The sequence below is a fragment of the Pseudophryne corroboree genome, chromosome 4 (assembly GCF_028390025.1).
Source record: "Pseudophryne corroboree isolate aPseCor3 chromosome 4, aPseCor3.hap2, whole genome shotgun sequence".
Classification (NCBI taxonomy): domain Eukaryota; kingdom Metazoa; phylum Chordata; class Amphibia; order Anura; family Myobatrachidae; genus Pseudophryne; species Pseudophryne corroboree.
This window is the reverse complement of record NC_086447.1, coordinates 289,103,227-289,110,180: the sequence shown is the minus strand read 5'-3', so window position 1 is coordinate 289,110,180 and position 6,954 is coordinate 289,103,227.

The window sequence follows — 6,954 nt, the reverse complement described above, 5'->3', positions numbered from 1 at the left end:
GATAGTATACTTGATGACACAAAGGTAGGTAGAGCAGTGGACTACTGTACCGTACTGCTATATATTATATACTGGTGGTCAGAAAAATTAAGCACTGTCCTCCTACTATATATACTGTGCACAACTTAAATGCACCACAGGTATGGATGGATAGTATACTTGACGACACAGAGGTAGGTAGAGCAGTGGACTACTGTACCGTACTGCTATATATTATATACTGGTGGTCAGCAAAATTATGCACTGTCCTCCTACTAAATATACTGCGTACAACTAAAATGCACCACAGGTATGGATGGATAGTATACTTGACGACACAGTGGTAGGTAGAGCAGTGGACTACTGTACCGTACTGCTATATATTATATACTGGTGTTCAGCAAAATTACGCACTGTCCTCGTACTGTATATACTGTGCACAACTTAAATGCACCACAGGTATGGATGGATAGTATACTTGACGACACAGAGGAAGGTAGAGCAGTGGACTACTGTACCGTACTGCTATATATTATATGCTTGTGGTCTGCAAAATTATGCACTGTCCTCCTACTATATATACTGCGCACAACTTAATTGCACCACAGGTATGGATGGATAGTATACTTGACAACACAGAGGTAGGTAGAGCAGTGGACTACTGTTCCGTACTGCTATATATTATATACTGGTGGTCAGCAAAATTATGCACTGTTCTCCTACTATATATACTGCGCACAACTTAAATGCACCACAGGTATCGATGGATAGTATACTTGACGACAAAGAGGTAGGTAGAGCAGTGGACTACTGTACCGTACTGCTATATATTATTTACTGGTGGTCAGCAAAATTATGCACTGTCCTCCTACTATATATACTGCGCACAACTTAAATGCACCACAGGTATGGATGGATTGTATACTTGATGACACAGAGGTAGGTAGAGCAGTGAACTACTGTACTGTACTGCTATATATTATATGCTGGAGGTCAGCAAAATTATGCACTGTCCTCCTACTATATATACTGCGCACAACTTAAATGCACCACAGGTATGGATGGATAGTATACTTGACGACACAGAGGTAGGTAGAGCAGTGGACTACTGTACCGTACTGCTATATATTATTTACTGGTGGTCAGCAAAATTATGCACTGTCCTCCTACTATATATACTGCGCACAACTTAAATGCACCACAGGTATCGATGGATAGTATACTTGACGACAAAGAGGTAGGTAGAGCAGTGGACTACTGTACCATACTGCTATATATTATATACTGGTGGTCAGCAAATTATGCACTGTCCTCCTACTATATATACTGCGCACAACTTAAATGCACCACAGGTATGGATGGATAGTATACTTGACGACACAGAGGTAGGTAGAGCAGTGGACTACTGTACCGTACTGCTATATATTATTTACTGGTGGTCAGCAAAATTATGCACTGTCCTCCTACTATATATACTGCGCACAACTTAAATGCACCACAGGTATGGATGGATAGTATACTTGACAACACAGAGGTAGGTAGAGCAGTGGACTACTGTACCGTACTGCTATATATTATATACTGATGGTCAGCAAAATTATGCACTGTCCTACTATATATACTGCGCACAACGTAAATGCACCACAGGTATAGATGGATAGTATACTTGATGACACAGAGGTAGGTAGAGCAGTGGACTACTGTACCGTACTGCTATATATTATATACTGGTGGTCAGCAAAATTATGCACTGTCCTCCTACTATATATACTGCGCACAACTTAAATGCACCACAGGTATGGATGGATAGTATACTTGACGACACAGAGGTAGGTAAAGCAGTGGACTACTGTACCGTACTGCTATATATTATATACTGGTGGTCAGCAAAATTATGCACTGTCCTCTTACTACTGCGCACAACAACTAAAATGCACCACAGGTATGGATGGATAGTATACTTGACGACACATAGGTAGGTAGAGCAGTGGACTACTGTACCGTACTGCTATATATTATATACTGGTGGTCAGCAAAATTATGCACTGTCCTCCTACTATATATACTGCGCACAACTTAAATGCACCACAGGTATGGATGGATAGTATACTTGACGACAAAGAGGTAGGTAGAGCAGTGGACTACTGTACCATACTGCTATATATTATATACTGGTGGTCAGCAAATTATGCACTGTCCTCCTACTATATATACTGCGCACAACTTAAATGCACCACAGGTATGGATGGATAGTATACTTGACGACACAGAGGTAGGTAGAGCAGTGGACTACTGTACCGTACTGCTATATATTATTTACTGGTGGTCAGCAAAATTATGCACTGTCCTCCTACTATATATACTGCGCACAACTTAAATGCACCACAGGTATGGATGGATTGTATACTTGATGACACAGAGGTAGGTAGAGCAGTGGACTACTGTACTGTACTGCTATATATTATATGCTGGAGGTCAGCAAAATTATGCACTGTCCTCCTACTATATATACTGCGCACAACTTAAATGCACCACAGGTATGGATGGATAGTATTCTTGACAACACAGAGGTAGGTAGAGCAGTGGACTACTGTACCGTACTGCTATATATTATATACTGATGGTCAGCAAAATTATGCACTGTCCTACTATATATACTGCGCACAACTTAAATGCACCACAGGTATAGATGGATAGTATACTTGATGACACAGAGGTAGGTAGAGCAGTGGACTACTGTACCGTACTGCTATATATTATATACTGGTGGTCAGCAAAATTATGCACTGTCCTCCTACTATATATACTGCGCACAACTTAAATGCACCACAGGTATGGATGGATAGTATACTTGACGACACAGAGGTAGGTAAAGCAGTGGACTACTGTACCGTACTGCTATATATTATATACTGGTGGTCAGCAAAATTATGCACTGTCCTCTTACTACTGCGCACAACAACTAAAATGCACCACAGGTATGGATGGATAGTATACTTGACGACACAGAGGTAGGTAGAGCAGTGGACTACTGTACCGTACTGCTATATATTATATACTGGTCGTCAGCAAAATTCTGCACTGTCCTCTTACTATATATACTGCGCACAACTAAAATGCACCACAGGTTTGGATGGATAGTATACTTGATGACACAGAGGTAGGTAAAGCAGTGGACTATTGTACTGTACTGCAATATATTATATAGTGGTGGTCAGCAAAATTATGCACTGTCCTCCTACTATATATACTGCGCACAACTTAAATGCACCACATCTATGGATTGATAGTATACTTGACGACACAGAGGTGGGTAGAGCAGTGGACTACTGTACCGTACTGCTATATATTATATGCTGGTGGTCAGCAAAAGTATGCACTGTCCTCCTACTATATATACTGCGCACAACTTAAATGCACGACAGGTATGGATGGATAGTATACTTGACGACACAGAGGTAGGTAGAGCAGTGGACGACTGTACTGTACTGCTATATATTATATACTGGTGTTCAGCAAAATTATGCACTGTCCTCCTACTATATATACTGCGCACAACTTAAATGCACCACAGGTATGGATGGATAGTATACTTGATGACACAGAGGTAGGTAGAGCAGTGGACTACTGTACCGTACTGCTATATATTATATACTGGTGGTCAGCAAAATTATGCACTGTCCTCCTACTATATATACTGCGCACAACTTAAATGCACCACAGGTATGGATGGATAGTATACTTGATGACACAGAGGTAGGTAGAGCAGTGGACTACTGTACCGTACTGCTATATATTAAAAACTGGTGGTCAGCAAAATTATGCACTCTCCTCCTACTATATATACTGCGCACAACTTAAATGCACCACAGGTATGGATGGATAGTATACTTGACGACACAGAGGTAGGTAGAGCAGTGGACTACTGTACCGTACTGCTATATATTATATACTGGTGGTCAGCAAAATTATGCACTGTCATCCTACTAAATATACTGCGTACAACTAAAATGCACCACAGGTATAGATGGATAGTATACTTGACTACACAGAGGTAGGTAGAGCAGTGGACTACTGTACCGTACTGCTATATATTATTAACTGGTGGTCAGCAAAATTATGCTCTGTCCTCCTACTGTATATACTGCGCACAACTTAAATGCACCACAAGTATGGATGGATAGTATACTTGACAACACAGAGGAAGGTAGAGCAGTGGACTACTGTACCGTACTGCTATATATTATATGCTTGTGGTCAGCAAAATTATGCACTGTCCTCCTACTATATATACTGCGCACAACTTAAATGCACCACAGGTATGGATGGATAGTATACTTGACAACACAGAGGTAGGTAGAGCAGTGGACTACTCTACCGTACTGCTATATATTATATACTGGTGGTCAGCAAAATTATGCACTGTTCTCCTACTATATATACTGCGCACAACTTAAATGCACCACAGGTATCGATGGATAGTATACTTGACAACAAAGAAGTAGGTAGAGCAGTGGACTACTGTACCGTACTGCTATATATTATATACTGGTGGTCAGCAAAATTATGCACTGTCCTCCTACTATATATACTGCGCACAACTTAAATGCACCACAGGTATGGATGGATAGTATACTTGACGACACAGAGGTAGGTAGAGCAGTGGTATACCGTACTGCTATATATTATATACTGGTGGTCAGCAAAATTATGCACTGTCCTCCTACTATATATACTGCGCACAAGTTAAATGCACCACAGGTATGGATGGATAGTATACTTGACACCACAGAGGTAGGTAGAGCAGTGGACTACTGTACCGCACTGCTATATATTATATACTGGTGGTCAGCAAAATTATGCACTGTCCTCCTACTATATATACGATGCACAACTTAAATGCACCACAGGTATGGATGGATAGTATACTTGACGACACAGAGTAGGTAGAGCAGTGGACTACTGTACCGTACTGCTATATATTATATACTGGTGGTCAGCAAAATTATGCACTGTCCTCCTACTATATATACTGCGCACAAATTAAATGCACCACAAGTATGGATGGATAGTATACTTGACAACACAGAGGTAGGTAGAGCAGTGGACTACTGTACCGTACTGCTATATATTATATACTGATAATCAGCAAAATTATGCACTGTCCTACTATATATACTGCGCACAACTTAAATGCACCACAGGTATAGATGGATAGTATACTTGATGACACAGAGGTAGGTAGAGCAGTGGACTACTGTACCGTACTGCAATATATTATATACTGGTGGTCAGCAAAATTATGCACTGTCCTCCTACTATATATACTGTGCACAACTTAAATGCACCACAGGTATGGATGGATAGTATACTTGATGACACAAAGGTAGGTAGAGCAGTGGACTACTGTACCGTACTGCTATATATTATATACTGGTGGTCAGCAAAATTAAGCACTGTCCTCCTACTATATATACTGTGCACAACTTAAATGCACCACAGGTATGGATGGATAGTATACTTGACGACACAGAGGTAGGTAGAGCAGTGGACTACTGTACCGTACTGCTATATATTATATACTGGTGGTCAGCAAAATTATGCACTGTCCTCCTACTAAATATACTGCGTACAACTAAAATGCACCACAGGTATGGATGGATAGTATACTTGACGACACAGTGGTAGGTAGAGCAGTGGACTACTGTACCGTACTGCTATATATTATATACTGGTGTTCAGCAAAATTACGCACTGTCCTCGTACTGTATATACTGTGCACAACTTAAATGCACCACAGGTATGGATGGATAGTATACTTGACGACACAGAGGAAGGTAGAGCAGTGGACTACTGTACCGTACTGCTATATATTATATGCTTGTGGTCTGCAAAATTATGCACTGTCCTCCTACTATATATACTGCGCACAACTTAATTGCACCACAGGTATGGATGGATAGTATACTTGACAACACAGAGGTAGGTAGAGCAGTGGACTACTGTACCGTACTGCTATATATTATATACTGGTGGTCAGCAAAATTATGCACTGTTCTCCTACTATATATACTGCGCACAACTTAAATGCACCACAGGTATCGATGGATAGTATACTTGACGACAAAGAGGTAGGTAGAGCAGTGGACTACTGTACCGTACTGCTATATATTATTTACTGGTGGTCAGCAAAATTATGCACTGTCCTCCTACTATATATACTGCGCACAACTTAAATGCACCACAGGTATGGATGGATTGTATACTTGATGACACAGAGGTAGGTAGAGCAGTGAACTACTGTACTGTACTGCTATATATTATATGCTGGAGGTCAGCAAAATTATGCACTGTCCTCCTACTATATATACTGCGCACAACTTAAATGCACCACAGGTATGGATGGATAGTATACTTGACGACACAGAGGTAGGTAGAGCAGTGGACTACTGTACCGTACTGCTATATATTATTTACTGGTGGTCAGCAAAATTATGCACTGTCCTCCTACTATATATACTGCGCACAACTTAAATGCACCACAGGTATCGATGGATAGTATACTTGACGACAAAGAGGTAGGTAGAGCAGTGGACTACTGTACCATACTGCTATATATTATATACTGGTGGTCAGCAAATTATGCACTGTCCTCTTACTATATATACTGCGCACAACTTAAATGCACCACAGGTATGGATGGATAGTATACTTGACGACACAGAGGTAGGTAGAGCAGTGGACTACTGTACCGTACTGCTATATATTATATACTGGTGGTCAGCAAAATTATGCACTGTCCTCCTACTATATATACTGCGCACAACTTAAATGCACCACAGGTATGGATGGATAGTATTCTTGACAACACAGAGGTAGGTAGAGCAGTGGACTACTGTACCGTACTGCTATATATTATATACTGATGGTCAGCAAAATTATGCACTGTCCTACTATATATACTGCGCACAACTT